The following is a 12473-nucleotide window of genomic DNA, read 5'->3' on the forward strand; positions in this document are numbered from 1 at the left end:
TAAGATAGGAAAAAATTAAATTAATGAGTTCTTTTAATGAAACTGATGGCTTTTCTTTGCTTACTTAAAAAATTATTGAAAAATAATTTCTATCACATTCATTTCTAAATATATTCTTCCTCCTTGTATCTTCAGAGAGGTTTCCATCGTAAAAATAAGAGAAAAAAGAAAAAGAGAAAAAAAAAGGAAGGAAGAAAGAAAAGAGAAAAAAATCAGTTCAGCAAAACTGACCAACATATCACCTAAATCTAACAGTAAATGCAATGTTCTATGCCTATAGTCTCTCACTTCTACAAAACTAGAAGGGTGGTGAATTTTCTCATTTCTTCTTCAGGTCCAAGTATGGTCATTATAATTAGTTTCATAGCATTCAGAACTGGGGCATTTTCAAGGTGAATCTGCATATATGGAATATCTCAGATCTGAAAATATGTTTAAAAGAAACAAAAAGTCCCAAATCAAATTCATGGCACTAACTTTCATTCCCTCTATCTGCCTGACAGCAGACCTAGCTCCTCATCTCCCACCCTGAATTTTATGTTAATGGAACATCTCCCCTCTGGCATTTAAATCTGAGCAAAATCTCAGCAAATCCTTGTTTCATACTATTTTCTCCTCACCATCTCTAATCTCTCCAATTTGAACTAAGGACTCTCTACAGAGTCCTTCATATGGAAACCCAATAATCCATTTCTGTTATTGTCCATGCCCCCGGCACATTTTAATTTTCCCAAGAATACTTCTCTGAGTGAACAATTCATCATAATTGCTCAGTGATTTGCAGTTGATCTCTTAATAATCTGCAGACCCAACAGACTGATTAATATACTATGACAGAGCACCTCCAATACATTCTGCAAGTACTTAACAGAAAGGCACTCCCAAGATTTCTCTTTGCCTTACTTCTTTTCATCATACCCAAAGAAAGATAAAAGGAATAGTGACAATGGTTAAGATTCCTTCCTTGACAGGTAGGTATGTGTTAAAAAGTGCAGATGGTTTTCTTTGAAACTTCATCTTCAATTTAAAAAAAAATAGTTCTCTGAAAAGATATATAAAATAGAATATATATATACATATATATGTGTATACACACATATGTAATACAGAATAGAATATAGAAATACAATCTGGATGGCCTAGTGGTCTTGTACATAGAGGATGAGCGTGAGTCAGAAAAGACCTGTATTCAATTTTGGAGGCAATTGGGGTTAAGTGATTGTCCAGGTTCATAGAGTTAGGAAGTATTAAGTATCTGAGGTCACATTTGACTTTAGCCCTAGCGTTCTATCCACTGCACCATTTAGCTGCTTCTCAATTTCTACTTCTGATACATAATAATCTGGTGATTTTCAGTAAATCATTTGATCTTAGGACTTTAAACAATTCTTAAGATTGTAAATCATGGAGAAGTTGGTTACATTTGCAACTAAATTAGGAATTTCTTCACTGGGAGCTCTCCATAGCAAGGAGATCACAGATTTTTGATTAAAAAAGAAAAAAATGTTATATCTAAAATTATATACAGTGATTTTTGAGAGGCAGGACAGTGAAAGGGATAGAGAATGGGAATCAGTAAGACCTAAGATTCTTAATTGTAGCATAGAAGAGGATACCTCACGGGACTTCCATACATAGGTGAAGTCACAGATTTGGACCAAAAAGAATATGCTTTTAACATTTATTACAGAATCAATGACTTGCCAGAACTGGAAGAGACCTCAGAAGTCATCTAGTTCAAAATCTTAATTTTCTAGGGAAATTTTCTGAGTAAGAAAAGTGACTTATCCCAACTCACAGCAAGCATATTTATATTAAGCCCTTTCCAATACTCAACACATTGTCTTTCTAAAGGTAAGATGAATCCTAAAAAATGCTCAAGTTGGAAAGGATTAAATAGAACAACTCTTCACAAAGGATCACAGTGAGATTCAGAGAGGAAATGTCTGTGAAAAATGATCTTTATTTGGAATTTGGAGGTCTGGGTTTAAAATCTTCCATGTGCTATCTATATGGCCTCAGAATACTTATCTATAACCTGTGGGGGTAAGACTAGATGATTTCTAGTTGCCTTTTAGCTCTACATGAATAATTTTATAATTCCCCGAATCTGTGAATCTCAGAATCTCCATTAGAGGGAACTTCAGAGGCCTCTCATTGATTGACAGTCCTTCCTAGAACATTGCCAGCCAGAGGGGCTTCTACTTGAAGACCTCCAGGGAGAAGGTAACTACTATCTTCTGAGGAATCACCAAATATTTTCGGGAGGTTCCACTTAAGAGGATATTTTTCCTCCCATCAAGCTTCAGTCTTCCTTTTATTTTCTTCCTCCGTTCCTTCCTTCCTTCCTTCCTTCCTTCCTTCCTTCCTTCCTTCCTTCCTTCCTTCCTCTCTTCCTTCCTTCCTTCCTCTCTCCTTTCCTTCCTCTTTCCCTTCCTTCCTTCCTTCCTTCCTTCCTTCCTTCCTTCCTTCCTTCCTTCCTTCCTCTCTCTCCCTTCCTCCCTTCCTTCCTCTCTCCCTTCCTTCCTCTTTCCCTTCCTTCCTTCCTTCCTTCCTTCCTTCCTTCCTTCCTTCCTTCCTTCCTTCCTTCCTTCCTTCCTTCCTCTCTTCCTTCCTTCCTTCCTCTCTCCTTTCCTTCCTCTTTCCCTTCCTTCCTTCCTTCCTTCCTTCCTTCCTTCCTTCCTTCCTTCCTTCCTTCCTCTCTTCCTCCCTTCCTCCCTTCCTTCCTTCTTTCCTTCCTTCCTTTCAAAGTTAATTGGGGTTAAGTGACTTGCCCAGGATCACATAGATTCAGGTTCTACTGACTCTAGGGCTAGGGTTCTATCCACCGGGCCATCTAATTGTTCCACAATCTACCTTTCTTAAACTTGAATCCATTATATCTAATTCTGCTTCCAAGACAAATAGAATACACCAAAGCTCTCTTATAAACCTCTCTTCAAATAATTGAAGGCAGCTATCATGTGTCTTCACTTCTCTCTCTGTTAAACATCCCTCTTCCTTCAACTGATTCTCATATAGTATAGTTTCCAATCTTTTCAACAAGTAATTGTCCTTCTCTGGGCAAATTTCTACTCATCAAAATTTTTCTTAAAAAAGGTGGTGCCCAGAATGGAACACAATCTTACATATGTTTGTGACTGGAGAGGATTTTGGTTCTCACTAGCTCTGTGAGGTACCCAAGCACACACAGTACTGAGGAACCAAAGAGAGAATTTAATTCTGCTGCCACCCAATCCAAGCACAATGGAAAATTCCAGCTTTGTAGTCAAAGGATCTAAATTTGAATTCCGTCACTGTTATTCCTTGAGTGATTCTGGGCAAATTACCTCATCCTTTGGAACCTTCATTCTTCTCCATGATTCTATAATCCTAATGCTATGGGTATATGGCATGCCCACATGCCCAGGGAGTTTTGTACATATATAAACCACCTAAAATGCATGCGCCTACATGAGAGACACCAGGACACTTGCTTCTGTGAGACAGGAGACCTGGCATATGTACAGATGGTTTTGGGTATGAAGCCAGTGGTAAGAAGCTGCTGCCAACTACATGGTGGGCAAATGCAAGAATCTCTCTCTCTCTCTGTCCCCCCTTCCTTATTTATCTGTCTGTCTCTGAATCTCTATTTCTCCCTCTCCCTCTCTTTCCTTGGTTGCATCTTTGTCCGTGTCGGTCTGTCTCTGTTTCTGTCTCTCTCTCTGTGTCTCTTTTTTTTTTCCACTAGAGCACATTGATTTACTTCTTAAATTGAAATAAAATGAGTATGTCTTTCCGTAGCAAGGTAGCCAAAGGAACAATCAACAGAAAGTTTAAAATGACTCACTTCTGAGTACTCCCTTCAAAGCCCCCAGTGTTTAATTAAAGCAGAGAATTGTCTATTCTAGCCTTTTCCTCCAGGAATAAATTAAAGCTGGGACTACAGGCACATAGTTGTATCACTGTGATAAGATAGGGTCACACTCTCTTTCCATCAGCTCCTGCTAGGACATGGCATTTGTGAGTCCTTGGCAGGGTTTCAAGAATCTCTCTTCCCATATTTCCCTTCTTCCATTAAAAACATTTTTTTTCTTTTACCTTTGAAAAGAGATGTTTATTACTTTCAGGATCTGTAAACAGCAGTTGTGACAAGAAGAACTATTTATATAAAGACACTTGTAAATAAAAGTGTTTGGCTGGCATTTGATAGGCTGTACCACATCAGTACCAATAAATGTGTCCATAAAAGAAACAAGATGTGGTGGAAATAGCAAGGAATTTAGAATCAGAAGACTTGGATTAACTCCCTGGCTTTGCCACTTACCAGGTACAAGACCTTAGGATAATCACCTTCCCTTTCTGAGCCTCATTTTCCTTATCTGTAAAATCAGTCATACATTAAGTAAGCACATACTATGTGCTAGGCACAGTGGTAAGCATTGGGGATAAAAAGGAAGGCAAAAGATAGTACCTTTCCTGGAGAAGTTCACAATTTAATGGGGGAGACAACATTCAAACAAATCTGTACAAATAAGCTATCAATGTCCAAAATAAACAGGAAATATTTAATATAAGGCAGACACCAAATTTAAGAGAGTTTGGGAAAGGCTTCCTATATTAGTTGGGATTTGGTTAGAAAGCCAATGGTAAGAAGCTGATCCCAATCACATGGTGGACCATTATAGAATGTCCCCAAAGACACCAGATTTCCCATCTCACAGAAGCAAGTCCCTGCTGTCACTCAAGTGTATATATTCATATTAGAGAGTTTAGGCATGTGCAAAATACTCATTGCACTAGGATCATAGGAATTAGAGCTAGAAAGGACTCTAGACATCATCTAGTGAACTTCATGCCTCACTTTACAGAAAAGGAAACTGAGACCCAGAGAAGTCAAATGATTTGTTAAAGGTAGGTAATAGAAGAGCTAGATTTGATAGCTAGGACTTGAAGGAAGGCAGGCATTTAGGGGGTGAAGATGAGGAAGTAGAGCATTCCAGGCATGAGAAACAGTCAGAAAAATACTCACAGTTGAGATATGGAAGATCTTGTTCATAGAACAGCAAGAAGGCCAATGGGTTATTTAAGTTCACACAGGCAATCGGTAGTGGAACAAGGATGTAATTAATATTAGATGCTTGTCCACTATAGCATGTTTATTCCAGTGCTCATTCATGATGTCTTTTCTACTTCCTCTCTTCTTCCCCCACTGAAAATGATTTCCTTGAGTTAGAGCCACAAGAGAATTCCATTTTATTTACAGGAGATGGCAACAATTGGATAATAAATAGATCTCCCAGAGAAACCCATAGTTGTGGCAGAAATGTGTACATCCACTTGGCCTAAGTGGGTAATTTGTGAACAATATTTATGAAGTCAAACTTCTGTGTAAAGGAGGATTTTGAATTCTCAAGCATTTGATTAGCCTTCAAGACAGAAAAGGGAGATTCCTAGGTAGTGCTAGTCTTTGTAATTGCCTTGTGGGTAATCCTAGATTCAAGAACTCCCAAGTTTAAAAGTCTGGGGAGTGGCCTTCATAGAGAAACAAAAAGAAAGGGATTTTCTCCTTCAACTTGTTTGTTGAAAAAGAGGTGTGGCCGTGCCATTCTTCAATAGAATTCTATGTAGAGAACAAAGTTCATTATGCATTTGATTTTGAATTAATTTTTGGTTGTTGTACTCAGGAACCTTTTTCTATTGTCAGTTTTTTCATAACCCCTATATTCAATGATGTGACTTTATATGGAGTTATGACCCATAGTATAAACAGCTTTGGTCTACAGTAGATGCTTAATGATTGATTAAGGGGAAGTGATGAGTGCAAGGGCTTTATGTTTCTATTCTGTTGTTAAATTTCTGTTCTGTCACCCCTTTGTGTTTGGTGCATATCCCATGAAGTGAAGTAAACATATACATTATTACTCTCTTGAGTGCCTTTACCTAAATTTTGGACTCTGACCCTGACACCTTTATCTCTGAGAGATGAGCTTTCAGTCTTGCCTGCTGCATTTAAGCATTCATATAATTTCCCAGCTATGTCAAGGTTATGCTGCCTGTACCCCACCATTCTCTTCATCTTCCTCTTCTCAGTAGAATTTGGACTCTGGCCCTATGACCCAGGGCTAGCATGAGTGGTACTGCATTATCTTGTTTGGAATCATTTCCAAAATATGCATACTCTCTAGCCCTTCTAATAATCCTCTGACTCACCTGCTCCTCCCCAACCCCAACACACTTTCTACTTCCCCTCTATGTATTGTCTTTCCCTAATATCCACATAAGCTCCTTGAGAATAAAGACTGTCTTGCTTGCATCTGAATTCCCAATCTTAGTATGATGACAAGCACATAATAAATCATGTAATAGCTAGGGAGCTGACTTCAAAGCCAGGAAGCACTGGATTCAAGTTCTATCTCTGACACGTATTGGTTAGGTAATACTGGCCAGATACTTAAATCTTAAAGAGAAACAACTCTATAAATCAGATGAATTAGAGAAGTGCTGTCTGCTTTGTAAAGGGAGCTTTCTTACATGGAAATTTGAATTCTCATACTAATTAAATTGCAATTCTGGTTTCTATCCTTTTTTTCTATCATTCACTGAGTTTATTTAACATATCAGTACACATACATAGGAGCCAAATGTAAGTTTTATTTAAAAGGTTTCCTAGAATAACTTTGGGAGCAATGAGCCAAAAGAGGAAATGACCCTTGTTGAATCCTAGTACCAGAGCCAATCAGCACATGTAAATTCAGAATTAGCATCTGTGGGAACCTTGGGTGAAGGGAGTTCCTGGATCAATTGATTTATTTTAATCCTCAGTCTGTTCCTCTGAATTTTTTATCCATTGTTTCTAGTTTTGCTCTCTGGGGCCAAAAAGAAATTTTAAACACTTTCTGCTTGATAGCCCTTCAAATAATTAAAGATAGTTCATGAGTCCTCCTCTGTTCCTTTTGTTTTCTAGTCTTGGTATTTCCAGTTACTACAAGCAATCCTGTTAGGGTATAATTTAGAGGCTTTAAACCACCTTAGCCACCCTATTCTTGGTGCTATTCATTTTCTTTCTGTCCTTCTGATGAGGTCCCGAGTAACTGGGTGGGGTTGGCAGAGAAAGACTGAAATACTGATAAAATTACTCCCTGAGATGATCAGGGAAGGGCACTGCTAGGGATCAGGTCAATCTCATAGTCCAATCTCTGTAGAGGTCATGGGTAGCCCCTGATTGTGTTCAGTCAAAAATTCAAGTTATGTCAAACCCTCGAGTTTAAATTTCCTCTATAAATCTGCCTATGGCTCACACCCTCTTTGCTGAATTCCTCTTGGATTAAGCCCATCACCACATTCTGCTTCATATTATCTTTTCTTCACTCTTCCCCCATGTCATGTGGGGGTCTTTCCTTTCATCTCCCCTCCCCCACATGCTTCATGGTATCTTTCTCCTTATAGCTAACTAATTAGAGTCCTCCATAGATTTAAGCTGACAGTCAATGGTATACTCCCACCTCATGGAGATTTCTTTTCTCCTAGTTAATTAGGAGTTCTACTAGGGAGCTTGTCTTTTCCATTGTTAATTGTTAAAACCTCTTTTCTTTATAACTATATGCTCTCCCAAATCCATTTCATATTTACCATTCCTGGTGTCTACCATATCTCTCCATTTTGTCTACAATCTCTTCTAAATACATCTAACCCTTGGCAGAGAGAATGGCCATTGTGAATTCTTCACATGACTGAACCTCAATATATGGTGCCTACTTCAATATTATCACTTGGTGATGTACCTCAAACAAATAACTTTGAAATAGGAGGTTCCTAGAACAAAACACAATACTGCAGGGTTGGCTCACCAGGAGAAAAATATAATGGGGCTATATTACATTACTTATTTTAAATATTGTGTTTCTCTAAAGCTCATGGTATGGTGTTTTTATTTTGGTCACAATTTTAACTGTTTATTAGATTCTATCTAATGCTACAGCTGATCAAAATTCTTTTTAAATCCTAATGGTCAGGCCTTCTAGTCTTGAGTAATCATCTGCTCATTTGAAGAGTATACTATATATGAGTTCTTCCAATTCATTAATAAAAGTGTTGAATACACAGGGCCAAGGAAAAATCCTTGGCATTCCTCTGAAAAATTTCCTACCAAGTCAACATTGTTGTAGTAATACTACTCGGTGGCTGTGGTCATTCAACAAGTTCTGGATCCATTTTGCTATAGTTTAGGCCATATCTCTTTATGTTTGTATAAAAAGATAACAAGAGAGACTGCCCCCCAATAATTGCCTTTGCTTTGCCTGTTGGAAGCTTTGAGCTTCCATTATGAATGTACTTTAATTTATTACTCACACAAAAATCTTGTGGGGTTGTAGAGAAGAGAATTCTCTAGAATGAACACTTGGACGTTTATTAGACAGAATATTTCTCCTCCCCACTTTAAGCACCTTGCCCATGCCTACCCAGCTCAGATTTTGACTCCAACAATGCTTCTCATCTTTAGATTCACTTTTGTTTTTTCATGGGCTATAGATTTACAAGTGTTAGGACAACCTGTATGAAGTTAAGCAAATGCCATTGTTGTAACTGCAGCCTGGGGCAACCACTTTCCCCACTTATCAACACGAGGTTCTATTCTCCACTGAGGGCATCGTCTGTTAGCAGATATGTTAAAGCATGTAGAGAGAGATCTTTGTCTTTATCTATATTTGTGGATACAGATATAAATTCTCATCTCATTATAATAATAATGGTTAGCATTTATATAGTAGTGTCAGATACGTTGTATCAGCTAAATCATCTGCCCAGGCCCTCTACAGATGTTTCAGTAACCAACTGGTGTATACATCTGTTTTTGTTTGCTTTCTTTTCAGCTTTGGACAAGTATTCCTTGTCAGAGGAAACTGCGTGTTAGCTTTTCCTCTGATTGGGTAAGACAGTTTTAAAAAAAATCATTTATTATATAGAATTAGGGCAAAAACAAACCAACTGTTTTTCAAAGGATCACAATTGAAGCTTACACAGTCTTGCTCAGTTTCTGGTGACTTCTATCTTGGAGGGTAAAATAATTCTAATCATATTGGTTCTTCTACTTCCTTAATGAAACATGAATGATTAAATATCATAGCCTCTGCTGGGAAAACTTTAAGACAGATTTGGGATAAGTTTGTCTTCCCAATTAGAGTTGGGATTAACTGTATCATACTGAGAACTTGTAGAATAATGAAGTAATGCCAGGTACTTCCTAGACTGCTTCCTAGAAAAAAAAAGACATTGTCCAAATGTGCCACTAGTTAGCTATGAGATCTTGGAAAAAAAAAAAGACATTGTCCAAACAAATGTGCCACTACACTAGTTAGCTATGAGATCTTGGGTAAGTTACTTCTCTGCAAGTCTCAGTTTATTTTATCTGTGAATGAGCTACTGTTTGGGTTACGTATGGCTCTAACATCCAATATTCTATGGTTTCTTCCAACTATAACATTATCTGTTCCATGGCTTCTTCCACATCGTCACAGTCTAACTGTATCATTCTGCAGTTCCTCCCAGTTTTAACATTCTATGTCCCAAGCTTTCTTTCAGCTGTAACATTCTATTCAAGCTGTAAGATTCTGTATTCTCAGGTTCCTCTCAATAATCCATGACTACCCACTGTTTGGGGAAAACATGCATGCAGAAGAGAACATCATTTACTTTCATGTTCTCCATTCCCTCAAATCCTGGATTAATTTGGCTCAGAAACCAGGCAATTCTATAAACCCTTAAGCAAAGTGCTTAATAAAGACCAGATACACATTGAAATTTCTTTTCTAGGCCAAAGAAAACTTCATTATTTCTAATTCCTATCCTTAGTATAATACAGTATTCACTTTCAGAAGACAATGATTCTATTCATTCTTTCTACAGATGAGCTTACTAGTCTTTTCATCACCTGATAAGCTTTGAGTAGGGAATGTTTCTCACTGAAAGCTGTAGGCTTGGCTATGTGAATTGAGGTAAAGGCATATTGAACTACAATGCCAGAATAAATAGGAAAGGAAGCTCAACAATTATGTGATTGTTATATGAATGTCTGACTATGGTAATTTGAACATTATCACAGTTGTGGAAATAACATCTCAGATGAGTGTTTGGTAGTTAAATGGATGAGATTTTCCTTGAAAAACAAGACATCTCAGTGTTTAGTTACAAGGAAAAGAATTACTGGGTCATTCAAGATGGATATATGAACAATGTATATACCTTATGGAGTCATAGAATTACAGATTACTACAGCACTAAAATAATTTACATAATTTTAGCCTGCATTGAGAGACATCCTCTCTACCCTGTTCCCAAAACACAATAAATTTATCTATAAACATTTATTAAGAGTCCATTATGTATAAGACAGATAGGGATAGCTAGGTGACACAGTAGACAGAGTATCAGTCCTAGAGTCAGAAAGATCTGAATTCAAATGCTGCCTCAAACACTTAGGAGCTGTGTGACCCTGGGCAAATCACTTGTGTGCTTGCCTCAGTTTTCTCATCTGTAAAATAAGCTGGAGAAGGAAATGGTAAACCATTCCAGTATCTCTGTCACACATCTGCCATTTTTCCCAAATGGGGCCATAAAGAGTTGAACATGGCTGAAATAACTGGATAACAATTGTGTAAGACAAAAGAGGTAATAATATAGTTTTTTCCTCTGTCCTATTAGGACCACACTTGAGCATTGTATTCTGAGGCCTTGTCTAACTAATTTCCTTAGCTAGAAGCAGTCCTCAGTGCACTGTTTGACTCTTCCCATATATACTTTATCACATTATAATTTGCTTTATATTGCTATAGGTTTTATTTCTTTGTATTTAAAAACACTATTTTAAAATGGCAGCTATGGATTTAACATACTACTCAAAGGATCTAGGCCAGAAAAAAATTAATTCAAACTTCTAATTTAGTTCAGTGCTCTTATTTCACAGATGAGGTAATTTAAGTCTAGAGAAGGGGAGTATCTTATTCAGAGCACCCATAAAGTAAATCATAGCTAGAATTTGAACTTAGCTCTGATAACTAAAAATTCAGGGATATTTCCATTACATCACAAAACTCTCCCTTATTGAATTGAGTTGAAAGTCTAATTTTGGCAGTGTTGGTGCAGTTGGAATTCATTTATATATTTGTGATCACAAGTATCAATGGTCTAGCAAAGAGTTATTTATGTAGTCCTATGGAATTACTTTGTCATTGAACATGGAGTAACTTGTTGATTTCTCCCAGCTACAAATGAGTCATTTCAACAGAAATATGAACTGTATGTTGATGTATAATCATTGATATCCTAGTCCTCATCTTTTATATTAGGTTTTTTTGAAAATTTTTCTAAATAATTAGGTTAAGGAGACTCCCATTCTGTAGCTTTCCCATGTTGTGGTCATTCCAATTCTTTTGTTGCTTTTTTGTGTTTAAAGAGGCTCACAAGTTTTAAGGTCTTCAAATACACATCTATGTGGCAAATATAGTAATAGTTCAGGGGCAATAGTTATAAGTAATTTGGGTTTTTAAGATATCTGAGAGATTGATTTTTATGCTTTTCTTTTTACTGAAAGCAAAACATCAAGAAATTTTTACATAGGAACTCCAGGAACAAACAGTTTCATGAGATATGTTTTTAGGGTGGTAGGTGGTAAATTCTCATTCGGCCACATGTTAAAACAAGCCCGAACCCCAAATGACAAAGAATAAATGTATGCAGTAGAAATCTGGCTGAACTGCAGCAAGCTAACTCTCAACTTCTATCAAAATATTCCCTTAAGCCTTTAATGATTACCAGTTGTCAGGGTCTAGAATTAGAGTTTAAAATAGTGGAAAGAACATTGACAGAAGAGCTAGCTTTAAGTTGTGGCCTAATCATTTACTGACTGTGTGATCTTGGGCAAATAATTTTTGGATTTCATTCCCCATCTATAAATGGAGATAATAATACCAGCACTCTCTATAATATAGAGATATGTAAAGGAAGGGCCTTGTAAATTTTAATGACCAGGAAAATGAGTTATTATGATGTTTGAGGTTTTTTTTTTCTCTTCTTTCCTTCCTTCCTTCCTTCCTTCCTTCCTTCCTTCCTTCCTTCCTTCCTTCCTTCCTTCCTTCCTTCCCTCTCTCTCTCTCTTTCTCTCTTCCTCTTTCTCTTTCTTTCTTTTTCTTTTTCTTTCTCTTCCTTACTTCTTTCCTTTTTCTCTTTCTTTCTTTCTCTTCCTCCCTTTTTTCCTTTTTCTCTCTCTCTCTCTCTCTGTATATATATATATATATATATATATATATATATAAAGTAAAGAAACATTTCAAGTTCTCACAAATTCTTTCCAGGCCAATGCAAGAATTAGAATGACAGGTTCAGAAAAAAATGGGTTTCCAAATTGTTCAGTAAACAAAGTTTAGAATTTTGCGTATAAGTTTAGATGCGTAGTCTATTTCAGGCAGAAAATCTGGTTGGAATTGACCCCAGGGATG

At 37.0% G+C, this 12473-nt stretch overlaps 1 protein-coding gene across 4 annotated transcripts in view; it reads right to left on the reverse strand.

Annotated features, from left to right (window-relative positions):
* The window catches only part of BCAS1 (breast carcinoma amplified sequence 1), a 142998-nt gene that overhangs the window by 103111 nt on the left and 27414 nt on the right, over nucleotides 1–12473 (reverse strand). The window lies entirely within an intron of this gene.

The sequence above is a fragment of the Sarcophilus harrisii genome, chromosome 2, assembly GCF_902635505.1.
Source record: "Sarcophilus harrisii chromosome 2, mSarHar1.11, whole genome shotgun sequence".
Classification (NCBI taxonomy): domain Eukaryota; kingdom Metazoa; phylum Chordata; class Mammalia; order Dasyuromorphia; family Dasyuridae; genus Sarcophilus; species Sarcophilus harrisii.